Source organism: Barbus barbus (genome assembly GCF_936440315.1).
Source record: "Barbus barbus genome assembly, chromosome: 20".
Lineage (NCBI taxonomy): Eukaryota > Metazoa > Chordata > Actinopteri > Cypriniformes > Cyprinidae > Barbus > Barbus barbus.
Window position 1 is genome coordinate 3677648 of NC_136748.1, and position 25683 is coordinate 3703330.

At 38.5% G+C, this 25683-nt stretch overlaps 1 pseudogene across 1 annotated transcript in view; it reads right to left on the reverse strand.

The window, feature by feature from the left end:
- Positions 1 to 22720, reverse strand: part of LOC306886353 (centrosomal protein kizuna-like) — a 32167-nt pseudogene extending 9447 nt beyond the window's left edge. The window contains exons 1-12 of the transcript in view: positions 22595 to 22720; positions 22044 to 22106; positions 20919 to 21048; positions 19413 to 19493; positions 15234 to 15815; positions 14951 to 15098; positions 6749 to 6865; positions 6197 to 6377; positions 3796 to 3961; positions 3202 to 3264; positions 1818 to 1904; positions 787 to 834 (exon numbers count right to left, since the gene is read on the reverse strand). The product of the transcript in view is annotated as a centrosomal protein kizuna-like (transcript). The remainder of the gene's footprint in view (positions 1 to 786; positions 835 to 1817; positions 1905 to 3201; positions 3265 to 3795; positions 3962 to 6196; positions 6378 to 6748; positions 6866 to 14950; positions 15099 to 15233; positions 15816 to 19412; positions 19494 to 20918; positions 21049 to 22043; positions 22107 to 22594) is intronic.
- Between the last annotated feature and the right edge of the window lie 2963 nt (positions 22721 to 25683).

Here is a 25683-nt window from a genome sequence, read left to right on the forward strand (position 1 = left end):
GTTAACCATCATCTTTGCTGTGAGCTTTAAACAACCTCTAACCCTCCACAAGCGATGGAGAGACTCTGGTAGGGTTCTCTCAGGAGCTCTGTGAGGTTCTGGGATGATCCAAAAGCATCTCGCACTAGAGACAGCTTATGTTTATTAATGAGGCCATTCATTGGGCAGACTGTGGCATCCATCAGAGAGCTCTGTCAGAGTGCGATCATTATACCCTTTCCTCTGCAAATAGTGTAAACTAGCTGAGAGAGAGCGAGGGGAGGCGGGCAAAGAGTGGGCATAAAGACTGGGCAGAAGAGAGAGAAAAGGAGAAAGAGAGAGAAAAAAAAAAGACGCAGACACAGGGAGGGAGACTTTCGACCCTTGTGTCAGCATGATGTTCGGAAAAGCATGTGAAATCAGAGACGATTACTCTTCATGAGGTTTACCCATCCATTACCTGGCCTAATGGATTCATGGAGGAGAGGGGCTGCTAGGAGGGCTGCTTGTCATAGCTGATTGTGTGAACTTGTGTTGATGTGAAAACCTAAACATTGTACCCTCAAGATCCTTTTTCATCATTCAAAGTCCTGATTTACTGAAGCAATCAAATAATGGCGATGATGAGAGAGGAAGCTCCGAATGAAAATACAGCTTGACTGATGCCTCCCACGTGAACTTGTGTTAATGATGCTAAGAGTGTTTCAAGGACAAACACATATTGCTTTTTTATTAAAAGAGGACAAATGAAAAAAAAAAAAAAAAAGTTTATTTTTCTTATATATAAAGAATTTTGTGACTACTTACCGGCTAAAGAGTCCCGGAGCGCCTCAGATCTCTCCAATTTGTTGATGTCTTTGGATAACAAATAAATAAGGGCGTGTTATTATTAAACATTTATACTACAATATTAAAAATGCAGTATATACATGTACACACAATTTTGTTGTGGCCTAATAGTTAGAGACTCGTAATCCAAAGGTTGCGGGTTCGAGTCTCGGGCCGGCACGGATTGTAGGTGGGGGGTGTGAATGTCCAGCGCTCTCTCCACCCTCAATAACAAGACTGAGGTGCCCTTGAGCAAGGCACCGAACCCCCAACTGCTCCCCGGGCGCCGCAGCATAAATGGCTGCCCACTGCTCCGGGTGTGTGTTCACGGTGTGTGTGTGTGTGTGTGTGTGTGTGTTCACTGCTGTGTGTGTGCACGTTGGATGGGTTAAATGCAGAGCACGAATTCCGAGTATGGGTCACAATACTTGGCAGTATGTCACTTCACTTGCATGATCAGTATAATCATAATGTATTTAGAAATATCATATATTTGTCCGAAAAAAATACAGATACTATTTACTATGAATAGTCAACTCTCCAAATGTTTTTAAACGTGACTGGGTTGAATAGCATTGTACATGTAAAGGGCAATTTATGTACATATATTATTACAATTAACAAGTGATTTACATTAAAAAAAAAAAAAGTTCGTTTATGGTTGTCTGCCAATATCTGGCAATTATGGTGCTGGTACTTCAGGCCTTAGGTGGGGCAAACAAATGAACAAACCTTTTAGGCACAAATAGCACAGTTTCCTGAGAATGGGCCATTTAGAAATAATTATTTACAAACACACTCTGTACCCACAACCTGCAAACTTTCCAGCTAAATTTAATACTTACAATAAATGTAACAATTCAAGAATAGAGATGTTAAGAACCGTTTAAATAAGTTTCAACCAAATAAATTATATTTGATATAAAAACTTTGAAATGTTTCATGGAAATAAACAAAGCACAACATATGCTTTGTCAAACTTCGGAACATTTTCTATTATTTTCCGTTACCTGGCGGCTCAGAATCCTCCTCCTCCAAGTCACTCCAGTGCCTCTCTTGTGCCACAGACTGTTTAAGCAGCTGATATGCTTTGGTCTCTATAGAAAAAAAAAAAAAATACAAAATGCGAAAGCAGCTAGTCAAATATTTGCTAAAGACCTTCCAACTTTCCAGAGCCCTGATGTTTGATGAACCAACATCAGCTCTTTAAGGCCACTGATGAGCAAAGAGAGGAGGTGAAAAACAGAGTGAGTGAGCACTAAACTATTGATCTAATCCAGACACACATACAGGCTGCCGTCTCCGGGAAAAAAAAAAAGAGCCCACCGGCTTTTGTGTTGCCGCACATCTTATGGGATTCCATTTAAAACTCTGTCTTTCATGTTCTATAAACTTTGGAAATTGAGATCTTTAACCAGCGAGCATTCAAGCTTAAAATATTTTTGAAAACGAGCAATGAAAAACAAAATTATGACGGTTTTAAATTCCGAAAGCAGACGGAGAAACAAATTGCAAAGTGGTTATGCCCCCAAAGACAGAATACTTTCCAGCATCTCGTTATCCTGATATCTGCAGTATGGCATGTTGTTTGTTGCTGGTTTCTTCCGGTGTAATGACTGCAAAATATAGGCATCAGTAGCATGCAGAAAGAGCATCTAAAGATTTCCTTTTTGTTCTCCATATACATAAAACACTATTGTGCGTGGTGGCGCTCGGACGCTGTTTCCACTGATGATTGCAAAGTGATGTAATACGAAAGGCAACAGAACTAGACGCAGTCTTCATTAGCCGCCTGTAAACAGCTCATAAGCAGCCAGGGACAGCAGAGGCGGTTTTCTACTACCATAATGCCTTTGATTAGTTGCAGTGAGAAGCTGGACTTCTCTCTCCGTGGCGCTCTTGGGCTAGCCCTGCGCATGAAAGGCACAGTTTGAAATCAGATAGCCAAGTGGAATAATGGATAGTTTTACATTTCTGAGCTGGCGCTGGGACTTGCTACCCGAGGCTTTTCAAAGGATGCCTTGACATCCAGTCTTTTCAAGTCCGCCTCTGGCTGGCATTGTTTAGCAGATAATGAGAACCAATGACAGATCTTGTGCGGCACCCCCAACCCGGCCAGCGGACAATTAAACCTCCGCATTATGCGCTCTGAGAATCTCAGTTTCACCCATACCTAGGCCAGAAGAAAAGAGATGGGGTTGTTTTCTCTGCCGATAATTAGAGGAACTGTTCCACTCTTCAGGTGGGACTTTGACCTCTGATTCACCTTGATCATCCTTTCACAGCTATCCAGTTGGGAAAAAAAGGGACCCCCATTATCTACTGCGTGAGGAGAAAGACAAAACAGGCACAGAAGAACTCCCGAACGGGCGCTTCTTCGATCTGCCTTTTTACCTCTAATAGGAATACTTTCCACTGGGCTTTGGTCGGCACTGTCCTCTTCAGCACTTTGAATTCCTGAAACAAAGAAAAGAGAAGGAAAGCGCAGCTCAGAGAGATGGTGGAAGAGCGAGATAAACGAGAAAGAGAACGAGAAAGAAAAGAAAGACAGAGAGAGAGAGAGAGCTGGGGAACGGGGGTGGGGAGCTTTTTGAATCTGAACAGCAGGACTGATTAAGACAGGTTTAAAGGGAGAATGAAGGCTGGTTGGCTTTGTCAGAAATGAGATTTGGGCAAAAGTGTATTCTCATGAGGGTCAGAGCTCTGGCATCCTGCGAGTACTCGAGGTCCCCTCTTCCTTCATCAGAACGGAGCCACTGAGCTGATGCTTCTCTGCTTTGGTGCTGGAAATGAGCCGTTCATGCAGTTTGCCTGCTTTTGGGGAGCCCCTCTCAGTTTCTCTTTCTGATCTAAAATGTCTGACTCTTAACACCTGTGCGTATTTAAACAGGCTATTCATCTGAAGCCGGAAAAAATTATCTTTGCAATAAGCAGAATTTGTAAGTGCAAAAAAGTGCCAGCTAAGCAGAAATGTCAAACAAGCCTAACCTTGTGTTCCAACAGTTGGCTCATTTGTTTCGGAAAGCCTGGCAGGCTTGATTTCCACACTGTCATCCAGAAGAGAGGGCAAGCTGCAAGAAGATGACAGTTCACTTTCTGACGGCTGATGGCTCTCAGATTCGTGGGTCAGAAGCCTCTTCAACAGCTCCCCTGCCTGGATGAAAAAGAGATGACTTGTCTTTATTTCAGGGTTCCACCACCTAATATTTCCAGTCATTTTACCATGTATTTGAAAATAAAAATCTAATCTCCAATTCCAATTATTTTCTAGCAAAAATCGCCACTCACTGCTCAGCCTCTCATCTTTTCATATACAATTATACAAGATCTGGGGGCTGATACCACAGGCAATGCACTGCATGAGGGAAGCTGGTGACTGACTTTAGAAAATAACAAATAAAATCGTTATCTTTATTCAAAGCTCTGCTCTCAACTTAAAACTGCTGTTAATTACTACGTCTTTGTAAACTGTTAGATTGTCATCCTCGGGTCAGATCCTGAGATCAGAATTCAGTTTCTCTGCATGAGATACAGAACAGACAGAATAACTGAATATACACGAGCAATATATAAACCACAACTATAAAGCAAGCCAAATAGTCACTATGCAAGTAAAAAATGCTAATAAATTCTGCACTGTGTCAAGAGAAATCAGAAATAATGACAAGGAAAGGAGGTCAAATGTCAACTATTATCACATCCTAGCAATAGATTCACACATCAGAGGCCAAATGTCACATAACACAGTCTTATAACAACAGGAGAGTAACACCAACCCCATGACCTCATTTGAACAAAAAAGAAAATAACTTTATAAAGCCGGAAGTTATAGCAGGGCTGCTCTAGGAAAGACCCAAATACATTTACAGGATGAGGTTATTTTACTGGACCAGCTGCATCATATTCTAAAAACATTTTCTCGTAATTATTACATATTTCAGGATAATAATGCCTCCATATTCACTACAAACATTAAAAAGTGGTTTTATGGACACTAACATGAATCACTGAAACTTTAAGGGCATTTTCAGCACTGCTGAAGTAGAATTTTAGAAAGAAAGAAAGAAAGAAAGAAAGAAAGAAAGAGGTATAGATAGATAGATTTGACTAAAATAAGTAATAAACAATTTATCAACACAAAATAATTTAGACAATTTAGACTATGGCTGTAGACAATTAATCATATTATATAAAAGGTCTGTGCCAAGAATACTTGCAGTATAAAAAAAAAAAACTAGTGCTGTCAATCGATAAAAAACAAAACGACTAATTAATCGCACATTTTTCTGAAATTAATCACGATTAATCCCCCTTAACATAAAATTTTTAAAAAATACTTTTATATTGCAATAATTTCACATTCAATCTTCAAATTAATGTACAAACAACAAAGACAGTATATTTTTAATATTTGTTTAATGGCATCTTTATTTTTATGACTGAAGGCCCGTATCACTGATACTAATTTCCCTTTAAAAATGTTTTCCCCTAATATTTAACCATTGACTATAGCCATTCAACTTTACATTATAATTATATCGGGGGGGGCAATCGTGGCCTAATGGATAGAGAGTTGGACTTGTAACCTGAAGGTTGTGGTTCGAGTCTCAGGTCCGGCAGGGATTGTAGGTGGGGGAGTGAATAACCAACACACTCTCCATCCTCAATACCACGACTGAGGTGAGACCCTTGAGCAAGGCACCGAACCCCCAACTGCTCCCCGGGCGCCGCAGCATTGCTCCGGGTGTATGTTCACTACTGTGTGTACACGTGGATGGGTTAAATGCAGAGCACTAATTCTGAGTATGGGTCACCATACTTGGCCACACTTCCCTTTCCTTCCTTCCCTATTTAAGAACTATCAATTTTAACATGTATTAGACTTAAAAAATAACTTCTAATTTAAGTGAACATAAAACAATCTTCACATAAACCCATTATAATAAATGTGCCCCTCAGCAGAAATATACTGAAATTGAATAAAGTTATCAAAACACTAAATTCTAAACTAAAAACAGATGAATCCTTAAAACAATAAAAGTTATTAATTGCCTCTTTTTTCTTTTGTTCTTGTTGAACAGACATCACAGCAGCTGGTTATTAGGTTGTTTTGGTTGCTATATCTTTAAGAGCTGCCGCTACTGAACATGACGAGTTGAATCGAGTGTGTTATATGAGGGAGACAGTGCTGGGCTGCTCCAGGACAGTTTTGAAAACCATTACAGAGACATGTTCTAAATGTAACTCATATATAACATATTACATGCATGCACAGTTTTATGGCAGCTTTAATCACCTTTTTGGTAACTTCATGCTCGTAGTTTTGACAGCACTTAAAAAAAAAAAAAAAAAAAACCTTGAGACTGAGAAATGATAACATTGAAACAACCTGAATAGATGCTATGAGTCTAGAGAACTGTAAAGAAGCACTATACCCGATCTGTTCTGGTTTTGTAGCTGATGACCAGTGAGTGCTGATCAGATCACTGGGTAACAGCATCCATGAGACAGGCATCCAGGACAACAGGGGCAGCTGCTGCAGAACCAGACGCCCACACTGACCACATATACTGGGCAATACATAAAGAAACATGACATTAGAAATGAGAATATGTGGAGTGCAGACACACACACGTGAGCCTCCTTTATATTAGTACAAATATTCTCCGCTTCTATCAATCTACACAAATAAACACAGAAAACAATAAACTGGCACGTATTGATGCCATTGCAAAATGGTTACTATAACAATTCACTGTGATTCAAAACCCCTTAGAAACCAAGATTTATTGCTAGAGTGTTGTTGGAGCCAAAGTAATGGCACTTAATTTATAGTGAGAGCCCTTAAAGGCAGGATAATGCAATTTCCACTGAATCTGTGAACACTACAGCACCATGAGAGGAAGCAGACTCAAGCAAGCAAGAATCTTCCTTCTCTGACCTGATGATATCATCGAGTTTCTGCTCATTGACTGTACTTCTGTAGAGTTTCATGTCTTTAGCACCGAGACGTCGCTCAATGCTCTGCAGGAGATGACAATATCCTTCTATGGAGAGCCTGGAAAGCAAGAACAAACAAACAAGAAGTTAAATTGTCGTGTATATTGAATATTTACTGTTATTGTATATAGCTTTATTAACTTCTGTGTTTCCTCTTGCAAGTTGCAATTCTACAACAAGAAATAACATTTGAAAGTGAAAGTGATGTGACGTGGCCAAGTATGGTTACCCATACTCGGAATTTGTGATCTGCATTTAACCCATCTTAAGTGCACACACACAGCAGTGAACACACACACACTGTGAACACACCCGGAGCAGTGGGCAGCCATTTTTGCTGCGGCACCGAGGAGGTTGAAGATGACGTTCACTCTCGACAGCATCTAGACATATCCTAATTGTAACTCTTTTTTCAAATCTACCATAATTTGCTTTTAATTGTCACATTAATTACTTGAACTGACTTTACATGTATTTAATTACAAGAAGACATTTTTATTTTTTTCCAGATGAATTCAAGTATATTACAAATTTAAAAATTGCAATTACAAAAAACAAAAACTAAATAAAACAAAAAACACTTAAGTTAACCATATTATTCTTCATTCTTATTCATATCCATATTATTCTTCTCTGGTTTTAAATGAGAAGCACTGACTGTAGAAATGTGAAATATTGTTTGTGGCTCATTTTGTTCTAGCAGATCCATATCTCTCACACTGACGTATTAAGCACTGGGTGGCCCTTATAGAATAGCTTCTGCAAAACCTAGACTCAAATCCTAAAACCCCCACCATATAAAATGGGCAAAAAGAATTTATGACAATCTATAATGGGCCCTGGGGTCAGAGGCCACCAAACAATCGCTGCCTCTCTTTGGCAGGTTGTTTCCTGGAAACACCCTGATTAAGCTGCCTGTGTGAATTATATCCATGACATTCTGTCGAGCACAATCCATCTGGGCAAAGTCCTCTTCAGAGCGGCTGAAACAGCCTCCCCCCCATACATCCCTCTGCTCCGTCATCATCTTCCCCCCTAGTTTATTCGCCAGGGCTCTTCAAAACACCAAACACACCCAAACAGCAGCTGATTACAGAGTACTGTTGGCAACATCCATAGGTGTTTACTCTTGAGGCCATTTATGAGGAGCATGTTATCTATATTTCAACAATTTGTTTTCTCCATAACAGCAATAATGGTTCCTCTAGCATATATTCTAGTCCTCCTTAGAAATAGAATGCAGCAAGGGAACTGGTGAGAATCTCAGATAAAGCATGGAAATACCGAGAAACAAATATGTTAACAAATCAATCGGTGAAGATACAAATTCAAAGTCATTACAAATTCAGCATCATACTTGAAAGGGCTTCACACTGGATCCATTACAGGGTGTTTTAGTGCTGGTCTTTCCTTTTACAAAGGTAGAATTACAATGGGTTAGTTGAAAGATCAACTGGAGCACATCAAGATCTTTGAAAACACAAACTCGTGCCGTCATATGAGAGGCTGAGAGGACAGCTTCATGAAGGGAACGCTCGAAAGAATACAATGATACACTCTCCTCTCTAGACCCGAGCGCACGATAGCCTTGACTCCACTTTCGCATCACAACATGCACGACACGGTATTTACTAAATGCTAAGATTTATAATAATGGTTTCTCCTCTTCTTGCTTACACGCACAATAACGTTACAAGAGCTTTGTTCTTAGCCTGGCCTCTTTACAAGGCCACAAACTCTCACATTCATGTCCAACAGCAAACATTCACAACGAATAATAACACGCCAGAGAGGTCAATACCAATCATATTCATTTCTCATAGACAACGTGAACAAAAATTTAATAACGAAGTAGCCCAAGTGGTGGGTGTCATCAATAAAATTACATTTAAATCTATTAAAAGGTCTTAAATTACGAGGAAACACTTTACAATAGGGAACCACTGAGGCTTTGCACAAGCATTAGCATCTAAAGTGAAGAGATGTTTGTTTTGATACACATCTCATTTGATCGCAGAGCCTTTATTATTATGCATGAAGCAAACAAATGATTCTGCCAAAAATTTCTGCCATGCAGAATTTGCATGCATACCTTTGTACTATGTATGTATTCAACCAATTCATTAGAGTGGATAATCCACTCCATGTATGCACTGGGCAATAATGATCAAATAGACTTCCATTAATCTATTTATTAACTGCAGAATTAAATAGAATGGAATAGAATAGAGAAAGAAAGAAAGCAAGAAAGAAAGCAAGCAAGAAAAGCTAGATGGATATAGCAGGAGAATTTAGTATAAATCTTAAATTAAATTGTCGTAGAGGGTTATAAAGTTGTAATTGATGCATATCATTCTATTGTCTCTTTTTCAAAAGAGATGTCCATTACCACAGGAGCATGTGTTACGAAGGGGTTGAAGGAACAACACATTGGCAAATCTTAAAAATTTTGTTATTCACATATAGGCTAACAAGCATTCCCAAATTTATTTAATTTATTTTATAGTGAAAATGCAAATGGACTGGCTTTTATATGTGTATTCAATTATAGATATAATGGCACATATTATAAGATTTATACGATTTTTTAACAGTTTATTTGTTTTCAAACATTCCATTTGTGGGTGATGTGCATATATTTCCATTATGTTGAATTTATAGCATAACTAGTATACGTGCACTTCATAGCAACCTACTAACTATCCACCTGAGCAGAGCCTTTGTGATTCCCACACTTTCATTCTTCAGAAAATACAAAGTATTTGAAAATATGAAGTCAAGAAATAGTCGAGTCTACTGGGACTTGGGGTAAAATTTCCCGAGGAGAAAATTGCTCCCTTAAAGCATTATCTGGGATTAGGCCAATAATGTTGGATTCGGGGTCTGAGCCTTCCTTACAAGGTGTCCTAAAGCCACAACTGAGCCCCACTGAGTGAGGCTGTTTGCTGCAGAACCCCAGTTGATGATGATCTCCCAGTTGTTGCGGTTTATACTTTTTGGAGAATTTCTACTACTGACCGTATTAGCCTTCACTTTTCATAACAGCTCTAAGGTTCAGTGGTTTCAACATGCTTAATTGTTTTCTAAAAAAAAACATCCTTAAAACTTAAACAGTAATTAAATGACAAATCAAATTTTCCTAGATTGTTTGACATAAGAGATCTTTGTACCCTTAAAACACCTTGAAAATGCCCTCTTCGGTATAAAAAGAACATTTCTTTAATCAAGCTCCATGGCTCATTTGAAGGTTATGGAACCTGTGATGTCACACAGGCATTTACATGTGACTGACTTAAGGGCAAGACATTAGTTCTGCGTCCCAAATTGTAGTATGTTGAAATTAGCTTATTTTCCAGTAGAAATTCGACGTGCAGATCCATGCACACTCTAATGGCTAAAATTGCCATCCATAGCGTGTTGATAGAGGATTCGATTAGAACTGCAAATACGCATAAAAGGTGTTAAAAAAACTACAAACATGGCAGATATGCGAGACCGACGGACAAAGATATGTTTGGTCGTTAACTTTCAAATGCATTATTAACACAGGAGGAGAGTTCTCAGCATAATTGACCCATGACTGGCAGATCAACGTGTCTCTTCATTTCTCTCCAATAAGGTAGGAAATCAAATTAAACAAAATGGATGACATTAACTGTGACAAGATGATTGACAGGGCAGTTTAAATGCTGACAGAATGCACACTGCGCAGACTGATCGTGTATGATATCGAAGTACCGCAAAAGCAATTGGAAACCATATGGAGATGTCTGCTCCCTTTATTGTAGCTCCTGCAATACTTTAATGTCATACACAGATAGGTCTGCAGGGCTCTAGACTCATTCTTCTCACTGGTCACACTTGTGCGACTAACTTTCTCCGTTGGTCGCACAAACACATCATTTGGTCGCAATTTTTTATTTATTTATTTGATACAACATTTGATTAATCAATGCATGCTGATGAACTTTTATCATAGTGTATAGTTATATGGTAACGAAAGTGTTCAACATTCAACCCGTTCTTGTTCTTCAGTATTATTTGTGATTTAAATTTTGTGAACAGGAATTCCTCTTTTTGCTTTCACTTTCAAATTCACGATCTTGGTGTCACGTTCACAAGAAAAGATAATTTATAATATAATTTTGCTTATACAGGTCCTTTTAAAAAAATTAGCATATTGTGATAAAGTTCATTATTTTCTGTAATGTACTGATAAACATTAGACTTTCATATATTTTAGATTCATTACAACACAACTGAAGTAGTTCAAGCCTTTTATTGTTTTAATATTGATGATTTTGGCATATAGCTCATGAAAACCCAAAATTCCTATCTCAAAAAATTAGCATATCATGAAAAGGTTCTCTAAACGAGCTATTAACCTAATCATCTGAATCTAAACACCTGCAAAAGATTCCTGAGGCTTTTAAAAACTCCCAGCCTGGTTCATTACTCAAAACCGCAATCATGGGTAAGACTGCCGACCTGACTGCTGTCCAGAAGGCCATCATTGACACCCTCAAGCAAGAGGGTAAGACACAGAAAGAAATTTCTGAACGAATAGGCTGTTCCCAGAGTGCTGTATCAAGGCACCTCAGTGGGAAGTCTGTGGGAAGGAAAAAGTGTGGCAGGACCGATTCCAGACCTTGGGGGACCTGCGGAAGCAGTGGACTGAGTCTGGAGTAGAAACATCCAGAGCCACCGTGTACAGGCGTGTGCAGGAAATGGGCTACAGGTGCCGCATTCCCCAGGTCAAGCCACTTTTGAACCAGAAACAGTGGCAGAAGCGCCTGACCTGGGCTACAGAGAAGCAGCACTGGACTGTTGCTCAGTGGTCCAAAGTACTTTTTTCGGATGAAAGCAAATTTTGCATGTCATTCGGAAATCAAGGTGCCAGAGTCTGGAGGAAGACTGGGGAGAGGGAAATGCCAAAATGCCTGAAGTCCAGTGTCAAGTACCCACAGTCAGTGATGCTGGTGTTGGTCCACTGTGTTTTATCAAGGGCAGGGTCAATGCAGCTAGCTATCAGGAGATTTTGGAGCACTTCATGCTTCCATCTGCTGAAAAGCTTTATGGAGATGAAGATTTCATTTTTCAGCACGACCTGGCACCTGCTCACAGTGCCAAAACCACTGGTAAATGGTTTACTGACCATGGTATTACTGTGCTCAATTGGCCTGCCAACTCTCCTGACCTGAACCCCATAGAGAATCTGTGGGATATTGTGAAGAGAAAGTTGAGAGACGCAAGACCCAACACTCTGGATGAGCTTAAGGCCGCTATCGAAGCATCCTGGGCCTCCATAACACCTCAGCAGTGCCACCGGCTGATTGCTTCCATGCCACGCAGCATTGAAGCAGTCATTTCTGCAAAAGGATTCCCGACCAAGTATTGAGTGCATAACTGAACATAATTATTTGAAGGTTTACTTTTTTTGTATTAAAAACACTTTTCTTTTATTGGTCGGATGAAATATGCAAATTTTTTGAGATAGGAATTTTGGGTTTTCATGAGCTGTATGCCAAAATCATCAATATTAAAACAATAAAAGGCTTGAACTACTTCAGTTGTGTTGTAATGAATCTAAAATATATGAAAGTCTAATGTTTATCAGTACATTACAGAAAATAATGAACTTTATCACAATATGCTAATTTTTTGAAAAGGACCTGTATATCTATACACCTTTCACTTTTTAAGACTAAAACAAAAGATGGATTCATTGTTTTTCCTAATTAAAAAGCACAACAACAATAAAACAGTACGTTACAATGACAAACTAGCGTGATCAGTGAAATCTGACTCCTGCTACAATGTGCTGCGGCTGGCAGCGCGCACTGTATTGCACTTAGTCACTTAACAGTTGACACCTAGCTATACCAATAAATACACAATAAACACAAATAGAACCCATTCTAATTACTGATGCTGTCTACACTGGATACAGTATACAGATGACCGTTTAGTTTCTGACACATGCTTGAGCTACTGTTGACAACAGGACAAAGGAAGGTTCGCTTTGACTCGTCCTGTTTAAACAGCATGTTTGCGTCTGAATGCCAGGAGGCAGCATCAGGAACAATTGCGTAGTTTATTTTTAATGGCATCTCATTGGAGGATTATGTTTGTTTGGAACATTTGACTGCAGATTGTTTTGCAAAACAAAGCACAGTGTAATAAAGAGTATATACACTCACCTAAAGGATTATTAGGAACACCTGTTCAATTTCTCATTAATGCAATTATCTAATCAACCAATCACATGGCAGTTGCTTCAATGCATTTAGGGGTGTGGTCCTGGTCAAGACAATCTCCTGAACTCCAAACTGAATGTCAGAATGGGAAAGAAAGGTGATTTAAGCAATTTTGAGCGTGGCATGGTTGTTGGTGCCAGACGGGCCGGTCTGAGTATTTCACAATCTGCTCAGTTACTGGGATTTTCACGCACAACCATTTCTAGGGTTTACAAAGAATGGTGTGAAAAGGGAAAAACATCCAGTATGCGGCAGTCCTGTGGGCGAAAATGCCTTGTTGATGCTAGAGGTCAGAGGAGAATGGGCCGACTGATTCAAGCTGATAGAAGAGCAACTTTGACTGAAATAACCACTCGTTACAACCGAGGTATGCAGCAAAGCATTTGTGAAGCCACAACACGCACAACCTTGAGGCGGATGGGCTACAACAGCAGAAGACCCCACCGGGTACCACTCATCTCCACTACAAATAGGAAAAAGAGGCTACAATTTGCACGAGCTCACCAAAATTGGACGGTTGAAGACTGGAAAAATGTTGCCTGGTCTGATGAGTCTCGATTTCTGTTGAGACATTCAGATGGTAGAGTCAGAATTTGGCGTAAACAGAATGAGAACATGGATCCATCATGCCTTGTTACCACTGTGCAGGCTGGTGGTGGTGGTGTAATGGTGTGGGGGATGTTTTCTTGCCACACTTTAGGCCCCTTAGTGCCAATTGGGCATCGTTTAAATGCCACGGCCTACCTGAGCATTGTTTCTGACCATGTCCATCCCTTTATGACCACCATGTACCCATCCTCTGATGGCTACTTCCAGCAGGATAATGCACCATGTCACAAAGCTCGAATCATTTCAAATTGGTTTCTTGAACATGACAATGAGTTCACTGTACTAAAATGGCCCCCACAGTCACCAGATCTCAACCCAATAGAGCATCTTTGGGATGTGGTGGAACGGGAGCTTCGTGCCCTGGATGTGCATCCCACAAATCTCCATCAACTGCAAGATGCTATCCTATCAATATGGGCCAACATTTCTAAAGAATGCTTTCAGCACCTTGTTGAATCAATGCCACGTAGAATTAAGGCAGTTCTGAAGGCGAAAGGGGGTCAAACACAGTATTAGTATGGTGTTCCTAATAATCCTTTAGGTGAGTGTATAATATATATATATCCAAACAATACAACTCTTTTTACTTATTTGTAGTGAGTGAGGGCACGCTAATGCAATAAAAAATATTTAGCAAACTTTAAATCTGGCATTTACATCTAAAGTTAATGCAGAATTTAGAGTCAGCGTAAAATGAAAATACAGCCATTATATTTTGTAAATGTACGTTAAAAATATTTTTGTGAACGATTCATCCATGTATGTTTCTTTTCTTTTTTTTTTTGACCTCAATGTTCTCATAAACCTCACAAAACGTGATCTTCCAGAGAAAATGACACATTTCCTTCTGCTGAAGTACGCCAGACTTCTCAATCATTCGGTCTGCTTAAACTCTGGGCCTCCATAATTGACCACAATTTTGCATCTATTTTTTGAGTACAACGACCAAGTTCTAAAATCCACTCAACACTGGAGTATACAACCAAGTTGCCACCCTACATTTTTTTTCTTTTTCGATAATGCATTTCACTCATCGCTATTTCCATTTCATTGGGACTTAAAAATCACAATCTTTCTTCTAGAGTAATAATTAGAGACATCTACAGGATAAGAGACAACCAATAACTTAGATTAGAAAATACAATACTGTGATCACATTAATAATGAGAAATCTATTTTGGAGTAGCAAACATTCAGTAGGGCCAGTCTTTAAGTTCATAGAGTTTCTGGATGTGTTTAGAAGGAAGAAATTAGTCCTACAATCCAAGCAACTGTACCTGTTGGGGGATTCGAAAGAGTGAGGCCTTCCAGATTCCTGTGTGTTGACCTGCTTGTGTGCGCCACCTTTGGTTTGAAAGAATATTACACACTCTTCTTGAATTACAACATCTCCTCTCAAAGCGTGATGTCTGCTGTTAGTGTGATCTGAAATGTTTAGAAGATAAGTATAATTCTTAAAATGGGCTAATAAAAAAAAATAAAAATAAACGCCAAGTCATATCAATAAATCTGCTTAACCACAATGTACAATTGCAGTTAATCGAGGAGAAAAATTCAAACCTGAAAGATCTTGATGTCTTGGTGCAGAGTCACCTTCATCCTCTGGAGACACATCCTCATCCTCACCTCCAGAGTTAGTGCATTGTGAGGTATCTCTTGGTTCAGTGGTATCTGAGGAAGGACTACGGGTCGGACACCTCTCTAATGACACAATGTCTGCAGGCTTCTTCGCGGTCACAGATCGAGAGGACACTTCAGCTTCCTCCAGGGTCGTGTGAGGAGAGTTTAGTTCTTCCCATCTATGCCGCGTCTCCTGTCCTCTGAAAGACGTCCCAATCAGACTCCATCTGTTTTTCATGCACGTCACTAAAATGTCTGCCCTCAAGAAAAATCACCTGAGTTTAGAATGTCATCAGATAAATTGGCAGTGCCACTGGCTTTTGAAACATGGGAGCGCATACAAAGGCCACTTTGTAGAGGAGAGAATGAAGGATGATTAGGTATCAGCTCTGTCTGAGATGGTGAACGTGTGGTTGTGACGCCGTCATTTCTTGATGAGCCGTTGGAGGTCTGGTGACCTGTGAAGATGACAGCACTCTGTGATGATCCCTGTGTGCTGGGAAGCTGGAACCTGCTCGGGAGCTGTGCAAGTCAAGCAATATGGAAGGTGTAAGTAGTGGATGACAGGAGTTAATGGCAATTCACGCCAAAAAAAAAAAAAAAAAAAAAACACATTCTCATCATTTACTTACCTTCATGTTGTTCCAAACTAAAACTAAGACCAAAACTTGAAATAAAAAACATTAATGAAATCAATATATAACTTACTTCAGCTAGTTGCCAACTTTACTTATTTTTGTTTAGTTTAAAGGCTGGAATACACTACACAACTTTAAAATCTGAACAGATTTTTAAAACACTAGGCATTATACACTTACCGACTTTTTAAATAGTGACAAAGGAAAACTGGGCATTATACACCACTCGACTGAAGATCATACATTACCAGACTTAAAAGTTGTTCCGATAACAATGAATGCATGCAGAAATGTGCGCCTTGTTGCAAGGAGACGCATGGCAAATGAAAACATGTGTGTTCTAAAATCGGCTGAAAATATCAAATATGTTTGATATCCTCCGACTGGATAGAATCAAGGTCTGAAGCTAAAAATATCTGAGTCTGTGACCATCATACACTACGTGATTTTCTGTGGAATCTGTCAGCTGTAATCTGCAGACTGGCTCTGACTTTCCTCAACTAGCGTCAACTTGTTCAGTCTGTAAAATCTGGGGGAAATCGGGGCAAAAATCATGTAGTGATTAAGTACAGGCTTAAGTACAAGTACTGAAAATAACAAACTAAATAAGATCATTTGAAAACTAAAACTTTATCAAATCTAGGAGGAAAAAAATAAAAATGAAGGAGAAAAAAAACATTGCTAAAACTTTCACTACAATAAACCCCCTCCCCCCCTTTTTATTTTATTTAAATATTAACAAAAACAACTAAAGTAAATAATTGACTTTATAAAACGGATAGTTCCGGTCCTTGATTCTGATTGGTTGAGCCACATTCGAAGCCGTTGTAAATTACACTACAAACATACACTTTTGTTTACTTTGTGTGTTGCTTGGCAACCACTTTGTTCCAACCACAATGACTGGATCAAAGACTCATAAAGGGACTTTGACTGGATTGCTCACTGCGTTCTAAAACTGCCGACAGGCAGTGAAGCCACCGGAAGTGTTCGAGCCGCCATCTTACTATTCCCTACCGGCAGAGAGCACCATTGAGTCACATGCAAACCACTGACCTAAAAATCACCCGATTTGAAGTGAATCAGTCACACGGTAGTAGTTTTTATGTTAGGTGTATGTAAATTCATTTTTACTTCAGATTTCATCGGCAATGTTTATGGTTTTTGGGCAGGATAAGCAATATATTTAAATCGTTTAGGTGGGTGTGTCTGCTGCTGCGCACTGCCAACACAGGTAACTGATCCAACACAAAATATAGCCTATTTCTTTATGTAACGTTATCTAATTATTCAGGAATTATTAAACATGAACGTATTCAGAAATTGATTTGGATACACAATGAATAATACAATAGCTTCTGTTACTTTATTTCTCTATATTGCACTGAAATGAAAAGCTTAACTTGGAAATAAAGCTTCAATGTCTAGAAATCCGTATAAAGTTTTTTTTCATGGCGCTTTTCATCATTTTTTTTTTAATCCTCAGCGTCATTTGCTTCCACTGTATATTATGAACATTCTGCCATCTCCTTTTGTTTACAACAGTGAAAACAAAGTCATACGGGTTTGGAAAAACACAAAGGTAAGCTAATATTTCGAGGAGAATTAACTCTTTGAGGCATGTCCTTTTGAATACCCATGGGAAGAGTTTTTAATATTTTGACAAATGTAAAAAAGTTAAATATTTTTCAAATATATCTGCAAAAATGTGATGTACTATTTTACTATTTTTCTATATTCATGAAAATGAAAGGAAGTAAAACTGCAGAAAACAAAAACGGCATGCCAAGTACACTGAGTCAAGAGGTTTAAAAAGTGCTAAAATTAATTGGGTGGTCAAGGATACCTTATTGCCAGCAAGTGGGAGCTACATTTCTGATATATCATTCTCTCATTGCTTTACTTCCACTAGTCCTTGGCCCCAAAACTCAACCCTGACAATTCAGGTTACAGTGGCTTCTTTTCAAATGAGCTTTAATCCAAAACATTTCAAGGTATCATTTTTGTGGCATTTTACAGACTGACTAGGATTTCTTTTGGTCAAGGTTAGATTTTCCTCCAACTGTCTGTTCAGCTGAGTGCACTGAGATCAGTGTCTTAACTTTGAATCTTATTAACAATCCTATGCTCCTAAACTCCTAAAGGAAGAGTGGCGGATGGGTACAGAAAAAAAAAAAAAAAAAAAAAAATCAACACATTAAAAAAAAAAACACATGGCTTCTGTTTCTTTTCTGATAAGGGTCTTAAATACCAACCCGTTAGCTGCTTAATAACATCCACTGTAAACCACGCGGTCTGTCTGGCAGATCCAGTGTAGAAGTAAAAAAAAAAAAAGAAAGAAAGAAAGGAAAAAAGAAATGGAGTGAGAGGAAAAGTTAATTTCTTGGCTGAGTGATTCCATCGCTAGCTGCAGGGCAAAGTAGAAAGTGTTTCGCTAAAGTAGCAATTGATTCTTCTATCAATCTGCGGCACGCGCCTGCTCTTCCAAGGAATATATTAAATATGAAAATCATATCCCGTTATCATGGCTTCCCAGCTTTCAGGCTGGTAAGCTCCCCTTAATGAATGCTGCAGCCTCGGGGACATGCACACAGCCAGTGGTGGCGCCTATGCATAATGGAGTGATTCCTCCCATCTCTGCTCATTACAATATCGGCAGGCTGGAGGGAGGGGGGTGGGGGGGATGCGGCAGAGTCACAAGTGACTGCTCTAGATGGAATGCTCTAAGTCATTATGAGCTGTCTTCCACATTTCATCCGAGAGAGCTCGAGTCGCTTGAAGAGAGGGAAAGCTACAGCCACGGGCTTGAACTACATCGTCAGTGCGGGCAAAGCAGCTAGGATTAGACACCTGCGGCACTACAGATACGACGAGAAAAATGAACAGCCTCACGACCACCGCCGAGCAATCTACATAACAGCGACTTTTATTCGAGGGACTGACAGAAAGAGTTTGGACGCATATTGTTTTAGCTGTCACACACATGACGTGAAATAAACACTGCAGACAAAACGGACACGGTCAGTTGGATTGCATTAGCTGCCAGAGGCTTCCGCAGTACTCTTTCCTTTACTCTTTTCCATTCTTGTTTCTCATTTTAAATAGCCTTTTAAAAATGCATTACATCATTTTGTTTTAAGACTGTGATACTCCTTTGTTAAACCAAAGCAGCCATTTGAAGTCATTTGAGCAAAACAGTAATTACTTCAAGCACTTTCCAATTTGCTTTTGATTTTAAATTAATTGTGGCCTTTGAACACTGATACCCCATATAAACTGTCAAAAGTGTCTCCTGAAGAGGGAGGCTGAGCTGAATAATGGTTGTGGTATTTTTCTCTACAACTCTCTTCTTTTGAAAAAAACGACACACTTCCATTGGATCCCATCACAGCACTGCAGTTTTATCAAAGGCACACAGATAGCTTTGTAAATTCCCCAATGAACTGTAATTTCCATAGATGACACGATAATTTTCTCTTACCTCGTCCGTTTCTGATTCCCCCCTGCTCCCCATTTTCTTCCTGTCTTTCTTCAGTCTGGTAATATGATTCTTGTACTCCAGCTGAAATGAATTCAAATCATTACTAACATAGATCATTTTCAACAATGCAAACGACAAGAATATTTGCTTATAACCCTAGTTCTTAAAAAACAAAACAAAAAAAACTCCGCAGTTACGAGACACAAGTACACAGGAAATTACAATTTACTCAAATCTATAACCTCCTTTTTTTCAATAAATATTACAAACAAAGCAGCGGAGGAGAAAAATATGTGTATGCCCCTAAACGTAGCACTAATCAGTGTGTGTATTCCTTTGTGAGTGCCCTTAATAGTGCCTGCCAAGGCTCTTAATCAGTTTGGCGAGTTAACCAGTGGCAGAGATGAGGGCACTGGGATTACCTCCAACCTCCCACTTCATTCTAGCAAGACAATATCTGCACTCCCAAAAGGGACCAGAGTAACAAACCATTTACACCCCTTTTAGACGTGATAACACAGCTACAAGCAGACAAATATTAGCACTGTTAAAATCTGGGTGGGGAAGAAAAAACGTCAGCGAGGGAAAGAGAAAGAGTGTTTTAGAGTTGAATGTGATGTTTTGAGGTCATGGTATGAATTTGAGCAATTTAGTATAATAAAAATCAATGTGATACTGTCAGCTAAATTAGCAGGTATCTTTTCCTACTGCAATTCAAAGCAACCATTGCAGCAACAAAACAAAATATAACAAACACATATGCACACACACACAAAAAGTAGGAAAACGGGTTCTTTTCACAAAAAGGCAAATTCAGAGGCACTTCACAATCTGAATACAGGGCGATTAATTTGTGGTGGTGTAATTAAACAATTTGTCTAATTTGATATTAAGCTGTGGAGCACTGTTCAGTTTTAAGTGACAATCTGACGGAGCTGTTGTTTTCTTTTTCTCATTTGTGTGCAGTGATAAATGAGTGCTGGAGTGTTTATGATTGTTCCCAAACAACAATAAGTGTGAATGTTTAAACACTGGAAGACAATTAGACAGACAATTACAGGATTATGGCAATGGTCTAATTGAGGCTCAGAATATATGTCTGGGGGGAAAACTAATAATAAAAAAAAATCAGTGCCTCTTAGTTTTGGGAAATACAAATCAAATATTCAGACTACACTAAAATTTTTGCTCCCGAGCAGCTGTCATTTGGGTCACTGCATATCATGATAAATATAACACACAAGACTTCATATTTCATTCCATGTCTGCAATCAGAATAACACAAACATGTGTTCTGACATGAGAATAACAAAAAATAAAATAACAACCAAAAGACAGGCTGGGCCGCCAAAGCGACATTTGATGTGATGTATTTGCTCTAAAACAAATCAAACGTTCATCTTCAATTATAAAAACTAGGAAACAACAATACGCACAGAGTCAGCACTGTTTTAAGAAGCACATATGATGGATATTGGGACAGATGAAGCTGCCCAAGGTTGTTACCCTCTTTTGAAGCAGCCTGCTACAATCAATGGAGAATTCTTTCATTTTTGATGCCAAGTTCTCCACATTCCTAAGAAGCTCAAGGTTGCATGTCTTTGCTTGCTGTATCTTGGCACACTTCAACTTAGTCCTGTGAGCAGGAGACAGATATGAAACGGACAGCTTTGCTACTCTCTCGCTCTCGTTCTCTTTTTTAAGAAAAGGCTGCACTGATTTGTCTATATTATTTATGGAAATAAATATAGAGACCTCTTACAAATAGGTCAAACATTACTATAAATAGGTTAATGCTAGTTTATTAGAATAACTAATTGCTCCTCACTGTGCATAGTACAAGACAAACTAAAACACTGCATATTTGTCAAGTGCCACTTTACAGTAGTACTAATGGATTCTCCACCGCTAAGATGGAGTTTTGTGACTAGCAAAGGGCGAAAATGGATAATGACGGCTGAAATTTTAAAATGAATGATAAATGCTGACCTACTAACCTCTCACATACCCTTGACCGTCACGGCCTCATATCAAAATTCTTTATTTTTATAAATGCATTTAATTGAGCCATCATAAAAACAAACTGTTCTCAAGCACTTAAACAGAAACAGATGACACTGTAAGTATCACAGAATCATCAATGAGTGCATAGTCTACTTATTTGTCCTGAAATAAACATTTTTATTGGAGAATGCCTATTATATCAGTGAAACAATAAAACAATTGAAGTAGCATCAAAAATTGTGTGACACTACAATATAGACTCATTAAAATAATAATAATAATAAAAATACATAGGATAAAGGATAAAAATGACAAATAATTACTGCAACCAAATGAAAGCACAATAAATATAATACCGTAGTGAAATATGATAAGCATTTATTTTCTGCCCTGAATACAGCTCTATATAGAGCAATGGCACATCAAAACATGTGCTGTTAGCTACATGAAGGGAATCCATATTCATCATATTCATGCCTTTTGTCTACATATTTACAATGTTTTTTATTTTTATGGATTATATATGGATGCTGGTGTAGGGTAATATAAATCACTATATATTTTATTTGTTTCTTGATATTTACAATTAATATATTTTTTGTAAGGTTCTAATGTTTTTATACTTACAATCTTTCCTCTGATCTTAAGTAGGCAAACTGTTTTTCTTCCAGCTCATGTCTCCTTCTCTCCCTAAATGCAGAAAAAATAATCGTAATACACCTGCAGCTTTCAGAGTTCATGTGAAGCATTTAAACATTTATTATTAAATACATAGCTTAAATAGATCTTCTTACATATATAGTTTAACCAGATAGCGTTACCAAATATACTAACTTTATAATACACTATAATTTTACATTTCTCACAAAAAGAAGGGGACCATACTTTTTTTCAGATAATACTGAAAAAAAGACAGATAAGCAAACTACTTGAGCTCACTACCACACAAAGACAATTAATAAATTATGTTATTTTAAATGCTATAATGATTAGTTCAGTGCACTCCCACTGGTTTTCGCTCTCGTCTCACCGAGCTCGACAGCTACATTCCGGTCAAAGCTGAAATCTACAGCGCTGCCTCATTCAAGGCCCGCTTCAATTTCCTAATGTTTATTTCTAGACAATACAGCATCTATCGTGTCTAAGCTGAAAGAACAAAAAGTACACCATGCTCTTACCGTTCGTGCATGCTCTTTTGAATATTCCCAATCTGGTCAAAATACTCGGTGTTGCAGAAAGCCATAGCTGTTTTGTTCTCTCTTCACCTCGCCGTGGCAGGGCGCGTTGTTTACAGTGGTTGCCATACGCACCGTTACCCAGGAGACCGCGCGAGCTAGTTGACTGAAGGGCGCGAAAAGTTCTCTCAGGCAGGCGCTGCCAGACACATTCTACCGAAAGGAGCAACGCGGCTGGAAAAGGTACAAATGACGCGTTTTTAACTCAAGACATCCACATTAACCCGACATAAAAGTACAAACCCCACATTTTACCTCTGAATATTAATATTTAATGCGAGACGAAACATACAAATGAAATGAAACAACATCTTCCACAAGAAGATACAAATGTACAATGCCTTCTTAAAAGTATTGTGATGTAAGTTATATTGTAATGAATTAAAATGCTTTTGGGTGAGGGTGCTTCCAAATGTAATTGTCAGTAATTGTTCATAAAGGCCTACATTTCCAACTTTTACTGATTCTTATCCACCTTTTTCTTGCCGTAAACGGCCATCTTTAAATTCTAGGGTCTAGCTTCCGGTCTCATCCGCTCCAGCAGGGCGTTTTGCTGCTTGATATTGAAAATTAGTGTGTCTTATCATATTATTTTAATGTATTATCTTAATTATGATCACACTGGTTTGTAGTGCAAACAGTTTTACCGCTTACTGCACATTGTTATTGTCCTCGTTATTTAACTTGGGTGGCTAATGAACCGGAAGTCTCACTCATAGGCTTACTTCCGCGTTGAAGAAAAATATTGGGTTGCAGTATGAGCTTAATATTCAGTATTACTGAAGTATAATGAATGAAATAGTAATTTTGACTGAATGCACCAGAAAATATCATTGCTTTCGGCTAAACAAAAGAATAAATGACAGATGAACCCCATGGATATTTACTGTAGTATTTCTTCTTCCAATTATAATTGATTATAATGTATAGTTGATAATTTGCTTTATATGCATCGGCTGTTGACTTCATGACCAAAAATGTTTTGCTTTCATCCTGTCAGTTACAGGCTGAGGCTAAACCTACTGTAGGCTAAATGTTATTGTTTTTTCTGTCATGAGGTCAATTTGTAAATAAGCATGAATGAAGAAAAAAAGAGAGAAGGAAATGTGGTTAATATTCTTTGGTTAGTGTTGATAACGCAAGTTTGAACTCTGACTGTGTAATTTGTAAAAAAAAAAAACACTCTTAGTAATTTTAACATTGACATAAAAAAGAAATTCACCCTATTTTCAAAATACATGATCTTATTGTGTACAGTTTAGCAGTGCATGCTTTTCTTTCTTTTCATTTTTAATTTTGACTTCACAATATCATAATAAATCGACCTTCCGGTAAAAAGGAAAGACGCAGATGCAGAACGTCTCCAATCATTTAAGCCTGGAATACACTGCACAATTTTTGCCCTGATTTTCCACCAATTTACAGTCTGGAGAAGCTGACGCTAGAAATTCAAAGCCAGTTGATAGATTTCATAGAAAATCGCATAGTGTATGATGGTCACAGATTCCGATTTTTTAGCTTCAGACTCTGATTCCACGCAGTCGGAGTATATCAAACATATTTCATATTTTCAGCCGATTTTAGAACACATTGTTTTCATTTGTCAATCGTCTGCTTGCAAACAAGGCACATGTTTCTGTGTGAGTTTGTTGTGTCGGAATGACTTGAAAGTCTGGTAGTGTATCATCCTCAATCATGTAGTGTATGATGGCCAGTTTTCCTCTCACAGTTTACAAAGTTGGAAAGTGTGTTTTGAAAGTTAGTGTTTTAAAAAATCTGTTCAGATTTTAAAAGTCATGTAGTGTATTCCATCCTGTACCCCTGGTTTCACAGACAAGGCTTAAGCTAGTCCCAGACTAAAATGCATGTTTGAACTGTCTCAATTGAAAATATCTTGCTCTGACATATCTTAAAATATGTCAGTGTAATTGTTCTATGTCAAAATGCACACCTTAATGTTTTTGTCTAAGGCATTTTTGTAAAAGTTGCTTAAATATCTTAATTTAACTAAGGCCTAGTCCTGGTTTAAGCTAAGCCCTGTTTGTGAAACTGGGCCTTAGTGTTCTTAACCCCTACACTGCAAGCTTGCGTTCATCTGCCTCTGCTTTTGAGTGCCACATCCTCATCTTAACATCCAATCAACAACTGATGCATAAGGCCTACTTTCTTCCTTTATAATCCATTAAAGTCTGTGGAAGTCACAACACAATTAGCAACAAAAACTTTGGTTGTTACTTGTTTCATTGTGACGTTAACCGCATATAATTTACTTTGCATATCAAAAACTGTAATTCTAAAAACCTATAGAAAATAGCTAAGAAAACTCATGGCTCTAAAATGCTAATTCCCTTCAGTGTTTGGAATCTACAATCTGAAGAGTTCTATTGAAATTCCTGCTTCACGAGTGTGGAACTGTAATAGAGACCTATTTCTGACTGTTGAACTAGTGTGTCACTGTGTGGAATCTTGAAGGAGAAATTGATTGTGTCTGCTCTTTCTCGGTTCAGTTTCATCATGTCTTTCCTTCAACACTTGTGTTGTGATTCTCTCTTTGAGCTCCTACACACTCTTCTTAATGAAGGTAAGCACACAGGTGTCAGTGCCTTCAAAAATAACTGTGCACATACCCCTGACCCTCATACTAAATTCTGTTTTCTGTCTCTAGCTCTGTGGTGTCCACATCGAGAAAGAGGCAGCTGAATGTGAGTTTCATGCGTCTATTCGCTTTTTCTATCAGCACAGAGGCAGACATCAGTTAGATAGATGCTCAGAACATGAAGGTAAGTGTCTCTCAAGTTGATAGAGGTGAGTAATCAAGCATTGTCAGGGATACGGGGACAACACTACTGGCTGTCAATTGAGATTCGCTTTAGGTGGTAATCTTCCGGATTCTTACCATTTCTCTAAGATAGGACAGAAAGAAGTTAAACCCACTTTCTGTAAATTGCTCACCTATTCTGACATCTATTGCACATGTTGGCAGCTTTCTCCATTTCCCAGCTGGCCTATTCTATAGAGAAGGAAACTCCCCT